Genomic DNA, 10,207 nt, shown 5'->3' with positions numbered 1-10,207 from the left:
CTGCCCTACTTAGAGATCCAAGATGGCGTTGTCAGGGGTCTGATCAGAAGGAGTACACTAAAGACCAGGTATTTTCAAAGAGCATTACTATTAAGAGATCATAATGTACACTCACTACAATAGTAATATATATATTGCATTTTGTAAGATCTGCATAGTTTGTTTCTATTACCTGCTCTTCCTTATATAAATTTTATTTCAGAAATGCTTTTTATACATGAAAAGCTAGTTGATTCAATTTGAAATTTTAATAAAATTTTCAGATAAATACCCAGAAGAAGGCTTGTTGGGTCACATGGTAACTTTATTCTTAATTTTCTGAGAAGCCTCCAGACTGTTTTTTTGCATAGTGGTTGTACCAGTTTACATTTCCACCAGCCCTGAATGAGGGTACATTTCTTCACTACCTGTCCAACACTTGTTATTACTTGTCTTGTTGATAATAGCCATTCTAACAGGTGTGAGGTATTAGCTTATTGTAGTTTTGATTTGCATTTTCCTAAGAGCTAGTGAATTTGAGCATCTTTTCATATATCTGTTGGCCATTTGTATGTCTTGGAAGAAGTGTCTGTTCAGATTCTCTGCCCATTATTTAATTAGATTATTTGGTGTTGAGTTGTATGAGTTCCTTATATATTTTGGATATTAACCCCTGCTCTGAGTTGTTTGCAAATAACTTCTTCTCCCATTCACTTGGTCACCTTTTTGTTTTGTTGGCAGTTTCTTTTGTTGTGCAGAAGCTTTTTAGTTTGATATAGTCTAATTCATTTATTTTGTCCCTTGTGTTTGGGGTCAAATTCATAAAATCTTCTTTAAGACCAATTACATAAGTTTAGTACCTGTATTGTTTCAGATCTTATATTTAGGTCTTTGACCCATTTTGAGTTAATTTTTGTATATGGATGCAAACAATAGTCTAGTTTCATTCTTTTGCATCTGGCTTTTCAATTTTATCAGTACCATTTATTGAAGAGGCTTTCTTTACTCCATTGTATGTTTTTGGCTCCTTTGTCAAAAGTTATTTGCCCGTATACATGTATACATGTGATTTTATTTCTTGACTCTCAATTCTGTTCCATTGGTCTCTGTGTCTGTTATTCTTCCAGTAGCATGCTGTTCTGATTATTGTCACTTTGTAATGTAATTTAAAATAGGTAGTGTGATGCCTCTAGTTTCATTACTTTTTTCTCAGGATTTTTTTTTTTTTTTTTTTTTGGCTATTCGAGGTCTTTTGTGGTTCCATACAGATCTGATAATTCTTGTTCTATTTCTTTAAGAAATTTCATAACATTTTTGATGGGGATTGCTTTAATCTGTATATTTTTTGGGTAATATAGATATTTTTACTGTGTTGATTCTCCCAATCCATGTACTTAGGTTATCTTTCTATTTCATTGTGTCTTTTTCAATCTCTTCTAATAATTCTTTGTAGTTTTCAGTACATCCATTGTTAAATTTATTCCTAGGTATTTTACTCTTTTTTGTCATGACTGCATTAGAAAATTTTAAATTTCTTTTTCTGAAATGTCATTGTCAGTATATAGGAATGCAATGGATTTTTGTCCATTGATTTTTGTATTTGTATTTGTAACTTTACCGTATTTGTTTATTGTTTCTTATAGTGTTTTGGTGGAATCTTTAGGATTTTTCTATATACACAATCACATCATATGCAAAAAGCAACAGTTTTACCTCTTCATTTCCAATATGGATGCCTTTCATTGCTTTCTGTTGCCTGATTGCTTTGGTTAGAATTTCCACTAATATTTTGAATTAGGGGGGTGAAAGAGGACATCCTTGCATAAAATATAGTGCATATTAATACACTTTAAATAATTCAGGTTCAAGTTGACCAAACTATTTCTTTTTTTTTTTTTTTTCCATCCTCACCCAAGGACATTTTGCATTTATCTTCAGGTAGAGCGGGAAGGAGAGAGTGAGGAAGAGAGAGAGAAACATCAATGTGAGAAAGACACATCGGCTGGCTGCCTCCCACACAACCCAATCAGTCTGGGGACAAACTGCAACCAAGTTATACGCCCCTAGCGGGAACCAAACCCGGAGTCTCTGGTCCGTGGGCTGATGCTCTAACTTCTGAGCCAAACTGGCCAGGGCTACCAAACTATTTCTTAATTTTAATTTTTCCTCTTCTCTAAGTGAAGATGTCCTTAGAAAAGTTGTTTTAACTCTGTGACATAGCTACAAAACACAAATTCTATTATCTGCCTCACTAGGAACCCTGTGGGTTGATGGGTTCAGTAAAGTCAAGATGTGCATTGCTGTACAAAATAAAAAGCTATCAGTATTATTACAGTCTAGCTGAGGTTCTCATATTTATTACAAATTGCCTATTCTTAATTTTGTATTTTTATTAACTTTTAAAATTATGGTAATTAAAATAGTTTTAACTATAAAATATAAAAAAACTTGTATTGTTTACTCTTTAATATGCTTTTATAGAAAGAGAGTATCCTCACATTTAAATTCTTAACATTCAAATAATATATCTAATTTAGAGTTTGCTGGGAGATTGTTCATTAAAAATCTGAATTAATTTTAATAAATATTATTTTAATAAAAATAGGTGTTTTTTTTACAGGTGTAAGTATGCAGCAAGTTTATTCTCCTTTCTTATACTATTCATTCATTTATTCATCCATTTATTCATCTGCTACATATCTGATGAACAAAGTTTGTATCAGATTGAAAATATAGAAGTAGATATTAAAAATAAGCAAGCCAAATGAACAATAGACAGTGTGATTGATGCTATGGTGGAAATACATCCAGAGTTCTTAAGCTATATGAAGGAAATCTTGATTCTCATGGGTGAGTTTACAGGTCAAGAAAATCTTCAAAGATGAAAAGGCCTCTGACTAGAGCAGCTGTTGCCAATGTAGACAGTAGTGTGAAGGCCTAACACAAAGGGAAGCCTGAACATTGAAGAAGATAATGGTTTGCATAGGGATTGAGTGGATGAAAGCGACATGCAGGGTTTGAGGAAAGCTTCTCCCGTCTGCGTTTTCTTTTAGACTAATTAATATTTATTTTTTTATTATAGTATTTCCATATTCTTAACTTCTTCTAAAAGTATTCTTATTTGTCAAAAGTGCAGTTTTTAAATTAGATTAAATATTTCACATATCTGGAGTAGGTTTAGATATACCTTTGAAAACAGCACTACAAATGCTGGCTTTGTAAAACCTAATAGGGTAATAATACTGAGCTAAAGCACTAAGATCAATCATATACCAGACACAAACATCCCGCTGCATTTTGTTATTTTTATTCTAGAAATGTTGATCTCATGATTTAGTGTTTTTTTTTTATTATTTGGTCTCCAGAGTATAAATTATATTTGGTGAGATGAAAACTACTTTCTCTTTGATTGAATACCATATATATTCTGACCCTTTTTTAAATGAAACTTTCAAGGTCATTCTGTAGGGGCAAGATTAAGCAGATATTTAGCAGCATGTATCCATTGATTTACTGGATTTCTCAGACCTGACACACGTCAGCCATTTGGAACGCAGAGGTGAACTTCATGAATTTGTTTGAGTTCACTGTGCTTCTGTCATGGTGAAGCACAAAGTCATAAAGAAATCAGTGGTGGTTAATAAAAAGGGAGTTGGAGTGAGTAACCCAGTATGTAATAACAAGCAGTTTGCAAACAGCTCAATAGTGACTGGAAATTTATGATAGCATTAGTCAAACCCCATTAACTTTATCTTTTCTCACATTTGGAAGTAAAAGAAGGTAGAATTGTTAAATCCAGGGGTTCACAGTAAATACAAAATCGACCACCAGCTTCTCTCTGTCTGCATCATCTGTACTGGCAGTAAGTATCCCAGAAAAAAACAAGGTCAGAAGTGACCATTGATGGTCCTGTGTATATATTCTTACTTGACAAATAGTAATTACATTCTTCAATAACACACACTCTACATTATTTTTGGTTTATTTCATTTTTAACCATTTATTTTAAGAGTTTTCAGCGTCACTTATTTGGTGGTCAATTTTGTATCAGTAGCCAGTGTAACCTGGTGTTTATGAATAAGGGCATAGTCTCCTTTTTGGATTCATATTTTAGGCTTGCCAATTAGTGCCTATGTGGATATGGCCTTAAGCAGATTATTTGACTTTTCTGGACTCTCTTTACCTATAATTTAAATCTAACAACCTGAACTTCATTGAGTTGCTGTATATTTGACTATGTTGTAAAGCAGCTAACACTCCTCCTGGCACATGGTAAATGCTTAACGGATTTAAAGCTATATAGTTATATTATTTTACTTTCTCTATGTGTTTGTTTTTTCTCTCTAATCAGGTTTCAGGCTTCCAGAGGAAAGATAGGACTATAGATATTCAATAAACTCTTGTTATCTGTCGACTGGTTTGAATCTTGCATTGCTAATTAACAGGTATAAAAAGTATGTATTTGATTTTTTGCATGAGAAGTGAAACTCAACGCTTGCACTGATGATGTCACATGGCAGCTTCTCCATTTGCCACTATGAGAAGCCCAACCTATTGTGTTTCCTCAAATATCTCTTCAGTTCTGGAAATTTTTTCTTTCTTCTCCCTGTCTGTACTACCATCTGTTGACTGCTACCTCTTCTATTCTTACCAATCTTGTGTCCTAGAAGATTTATTTCCAAATGGAACGGGACTGGACTAACTGCGGGTATGTTTTCCTTGAGTTACGACATTTGCCTGCTTCCCTTGCTTCATTTTCTTTTTCTTTTCTTTTTTTTTATCCTCACCCAAGGACATTTTTGCATTTATCTTCAAACAGAGAGGAGGGAGGAAGGGAGAAAGAGAGGGAAAGAGAAACATTGATGTGAGAGGGACACATTGCCTGGTTGCCACCCACACAGCCCCAACCAGGGCTGGGGACAAACTGCAACTCGGGTACATACCCTCAGCGGGAACCAAACCCTGAACTCTCTGGTCTGTGGGCTGATGATCTAACCACTGAGAAAAATCAGCCAGGGCTCTTGCTTCACTTCTTTACCTGAGGTTCTCCATCCACATCCTGCCACTTAGCAAATTCTCTTCCTCCACTACCCATCATTGGTTTGGCTCAGTCCTCCTTGCCTTACTTGCCTTTTGGAAGATTCATCTCAGTATCTCCAAAATGGATATGTATTGGGAGGTAAAAGAATCTATCAGAGCTTCCATGTATGCTTAATTTTTAAAGAAAACTGAAGACATAAATTAAATCTCACTCTCCCTGATATAGATAATTATGTATCTTACATACAATGTGAGGTAAACTGAAATAAAAGCAGGAGCTCTTCGGCTGGAGATGGGTTGGAGACCACACTTGTTCACTTGGTTTTAACATCTTGCATACATCACAGTTTACCATATTCTATTAAGTAGATTTACAGATACATAAAATCAACAAGTGACTCTAAAAATGTCATACACATAGACCTCACATTAAGGATAATACTAATACTGAAAAAAAAAAAAAACACAGATAATGTAAAAGGCATATTTCTCACTTTCCTTCATAGCAATGTTTTGCATTAGCCACATTAGAGCCTAAATGTATTAATAATAAATTCAATTTTATAAGAACTGGTCAAATAAAATAAAATGCTTTAAAATGTTAGATTTACATCCACTATCATTTAACACGATCCTTACCACATTTATATTTATATTTTTTATACTGTATCTGTTTGTTGTATATTTGTTACTTATATTTGTCAGATATGGCAGTCATTTAAATGAAATTCAGAAATACATAATCTAAATTTAGAATCATGCCTTTAAATGACTTCTTCATGTTAAACAAGTAATTTTTAAAACTTTGAATATTTAATTATATTCATCACACTAATATTTAACATTATATAATAAATATAAATCTGTAATATATTGTATAATAATTTATTATTATCAATAATTATAGTTAATGCTAAATATTTCCATGACATTAAAATGAACTATTTCGAATAATCCATATTTTATCTTCATCTAATTCTTTTCCATTGCTGGTTTTTGCATATTTTAATAATTTACAAAATGTATTACTATACTAATACATGTATCAAATTTATAAAATATTTAAACATAACTATTAATGCTAAAAAAATTATGCTACTTGTGAAGCATGGTCAAAAATATTAGTAACAACTATTATAACTTACCCATTTTCTTAAAACTAATGCTGATCGTTTTTAACAATCCAAGGGACCGTTGAAGAAGTACTTCAGGTATAGTCAATAGAGCAGTTCTTCTTAAAATTTAATGAGCATTCAAATTGCTTGGGTATCTTGATAAAAATAAAGGTTCAGTAAGTCTGAGGAAGCCCGGGATTCTGCATTTACAATAAGACTCCAGGTGATTCTGCTGGTCTCCAAGAGTATACTTTAAGCAGCAGGGCTGTAGAGCACATGAAGAAGCCTTGCAGTGACTATTCCTTTCTTTGCTCTCTTATTTATCAGGCAGTTTACAGCAGCCATGAATCCAGGCTTTGCTGATAGTTAAACATCCTTCAGTTCAAGGAATTTATTTCTTGATGGGATCAGAATGGGGGAAAGCCGGATTTACAGTTATGTTAATAAATTGCTTCCTCTAAACGGGTTTTCATGTAGTTATATTGAGATGACCTTGGCTAAAGAGTTTAGGATCCTATATAGGAGCAAGAGAAAACAGTAATAAAAGAGCAGTGCTGAGCAGCTGGTAAGGTTTTCAGGTTGTTATTTGTAAAGGCTGTTGCAGTGGAACAGTATATAGCAATATTTTAAAGAATATTTTATCATGGAAAGAAGATTCATTTTTAAGAGGACCACATTAAATGTGTATTTGATATATTCAAATATACCAGAATACAGTGAATCAGGGGACAAATATTTTCTATTTTTGTGTATCTCTAAGAATAGCCTCAGAATAGGAAGAACAGATTGGGGATTTTGAAAAATGCTAAAAGCATCATAATCTGCAGGTTTGGTAGTAATGAACAAAGGAAGGATGGGGCCAATGGCTGGGGAACATAATTTCATATAGGATTAAAAATAGAACTCCACAGCTTCTACTTTTGTTTTGTTCTCTTAAAGAGATCACTCTTTACATTTTAAGGGCTAGACAGTGCATGAAGACAAGAGTGAAAATATGAGGGCCACTCACCATTGTTTAGTAGTTTCAAAATCCTAGATAGAGGCAAATTACTTCTGTGGTGTTGAAAACCATGCTGCAGTTGTATCTGTATTTGTAATCTTTCAAGAATCAAAGAAAATGGGAGAGGAATCAGAAGTCTGGAGAGGGATGGCATTCTCTTAATTTTTAAAATAGTTATATCTGAAATTTTTAGGCTGATGATATTAATATTGATACTTTTTAAACTTCTCAGCCAAATATTTAAATTAAATGGTTTTGTTAATACTGAGTTTGGGCAGGAAGTTAATAAATATAGTGAGAGCTATTAACATTAAACTTAATTCTTACAATAATATATCATATATATTTTACTCATTTTCCCCTTACAGATTAAAAAGTATACTAACAATTCCAAGATTATATAGCTACTAAAAATGTAACTGGTCCTTCAATTTATGTCCTTTTTACAATATTCCATTTCAAAGATTCATGTGCTTTCAAATAGTACTACTAAAAAGTTGTATATACATCTTTTGGCAAAGTATGTTTTGAAATTCAATTAGAGAAAATAAAACAATTAACAAGATTCATAGCATAACTACAATATTGTGAAAAAAAATTAATTAATGAAATGTTCTAGAAAACCCTTGTCTCTTTCCTATTTGGGGGTCTTTATTGCCTTAATGGCTATTAAAGGAATGGATGAATGACAACAGATAGAGATTGATAACATACTTCATAATAAAAAAAAAAAAAAAAAAAAAATTTACATTGACTCTCCCTTAGAGTGCCTACCAGGTGTCAGATCTTCAGCTGGATACTACTTGTATTCCCAGAGCTCTCTCCTTAATGTGAGACAAAGATGTTGACTGAGTGTTATAAATGAGTGCATCAGTATGTAAGAAGAGGATATAATTGTCAGTAATCCATTCTGAGTTTTCACCAGCCCTCCACCCCCACCCCCAGAAGTCAGAGCTAAAGAATAAGTAAGAGTTAGCAAGCCAGTTGAAAGGAGTTAAGCAAGTATGTGAAAGTGGGCTGGAGGTGGAAGGGTCTTTCAGGTAGTGGGAACAGTAAGTACAAAGGCTTTGTGCCACAGGAAACCACTGTGTTTTTCTGTATATGAAATTGTCCAGTATTCCAAGAGTGTGGAGGTCACAAGAGGCATAATGGTGCGTTGAAACCAAAGAGATGAAATACAGAAGGTCTGTATATAACATTTTATATTTGTATACTTAAAAATATACTTAATTTCAAAATGAGGTGAGATTTGTATCAGCAGAAGGAAGTTTTATTTAGACACTAGTTATGATAAAGTTAGGAAGTGAGCAGATATGCAGTTCAAAAACAAATATAAAAGAAACAAAATATAAAGCCACAACACATTCAACTTCATACGTAGTGATTTAGTGTCTACATCTAGGAAACTTACTTTTCTACGGTGATTTTGTGTTGATCATTTTGGAGATGATGCATTAAATATAATTGTAGGTGCTCCACTGAAAGAAATGGTTGAAAATAATTATTCATCCAGTAGATTTGGAAGGTCCATATGAAGAACAAGCTTAAAAACCTGTGAAACCTTAGTTTACATAAGAATTGATCAAGCAGGCACATCATTGCATCGTAAAATATCTGAAGAATTGTTAGTACAAGAAGCAATTGATGTGTTTTTTTTAAATAGTAACTTTCCAAGTAAAGGAACTCTTTCACAAAATGAGCCAAAACAATAAAACAAGACAAAAACACAGAAGTGGTAGAGAGAAAAACTGAAAATTAAAAATTATCTCTAGGAAACAAGAAAAGATGTGGTTGGACTTAAACTAAAGCCCATAAAGTACATTTCTCTGTGGCTAAGTTTACCAGACTCTTATTGAATCCACTGGAAAGCCAGATCTACAAAGTGTTTTAAAAAAAATTTTAAAGGGAAAATCATAGTCTTTTTTTTTTTTTTTACGAGTGGATCAAACAATTTTATTCCTATATCTTAGATTTTTTTTAATTTATATTTTTAATTAATTTATTTTTGTTCCATATGTTTCTCCTTTTTCCTCCACTGATACCCCCCTCCACTGCCCTCCCTGCCCTATCTCAAGCTTTGCTGTCCATGTCCATTGTTCATGCATACATGCATGTAAGTTCTGTGGCATATCTCTTCTCCCCACCCCCTCTTCTGGAGATTGTCAGTCTGTTCCCCACTTCCCCATCTCTGAGACTACACTGCTACTCAGACTGTTATGTTCATTATATTCCACAAATAAGTGAGATCATGTGACACTTGTCTTTCTCTGTTTGGTTTGTTTCCCTTTGGATAATACTTTCCAGGTCCCTCCATGTTATCTCAAAGGAGAAGAGATCTTTCTTTCTTAGAGCTGCATAGTATTTCATTGTGTATGTGTACCCCAGCTTTTTGATCCACTCATCTATTGATGGACACCAGGGCTGTTTCCAGATTTTAGTGATTGTAAATAGTGCTGGTATGAATACGGGGGTACATATATTCTTTCTGATTGGTGTTTCAGGCTTCTTAGGGTATATTCCTAGAAGTGGGATCACTGGGTCAAATGGAAGTTCAATTGTTAATTTTTTGAGGTAATACCGTATTTTTTTCCATAGTGGCTGCACCAGTCTGCATTCCCACCAGCAGTGTCCTAGAGTCCCCTTTTCTCCATACCCTCGCCAATGCTTGTTGTTTGATGATTTGTTGATGGCAGCCATTCTGACAGGTGTGAGGTGATAACTCATTGTTGTTTTAATTTGCATCTCTCTCATGATTAGTGATGTTGAGCATTTCCTCATATGTCTCTTAGCCATTTGTATTTCCTGTTTGGAGAGGTGTCAATTTAGTTCTTCTGCCCATTTTTTAATTGGGTTCTTTGTCTTCCTTTTGTTGAGCTGTATAAGCACTCTATATATTTTAGAAATTAGCCCCTTATCTGATGCATCATTGGCAATGATGCTCTCCCATAGAGTGGGTTGCCTTTCCATTTTGATTATTTCTTTTGCTGTGTAGAAGCTTTAGAGTTTGATGTCGTCCTATGTGTTCATTTTCTCCTTTGTTTCTGTTGCCTTAAGTGATGTATCAGTGAAAATT

At 33.6% G+C, this 10,207-nt stretch overlaps 1 long non-coding RNA gene across 1 annotated transcript; it reads right to left on the bottom strand.

Moving 5' to 3' along the window:
- Nucleotides 1–5,291: 5,291 nt before the first annotated feature.
- LOC118620530 lies at nucleotides 5,292–8,613 on the bottom strand. Its single transcript, XR_004957448.1, has 5 exons — nucleotides 8,546–8,613; nucleotides 7,909–7,958; nucleotides 7,144–7,232; nucleotides 6,165–6,289; nucleotides 5,292–5,377 (listed from the first exon to the last, which is right to left on the bottom strand). It is a non-coding gene; the product is annotated as an uncharacterized LOC118620530 (long non-coding RNA).
- Nucleotides 8,614–10,207: the final 1,594 nt, after the last annotated feature.

The sequence above is a fragment of the Molossus molossus genome, unplaced genomic scaffold (assembly GCF_014108415.1).
Source record: "Molossus molossus isolate mMolMol1 unplaced genomic scaffold, mMolMol1.p scaffold_m16_p_7, whole genome shotgun sequence".
Classification (NCBI taxonomy): Eukaryota; Metazoa; Chordata; class Mammalia; order Chiroptera; family Molossidae; genus Molossus; species Molossus molossus.
Note: the sequence above shows the minus strand (reverse complement) of the source record. Positions and strands in the feature narration are given on the sequence as shown.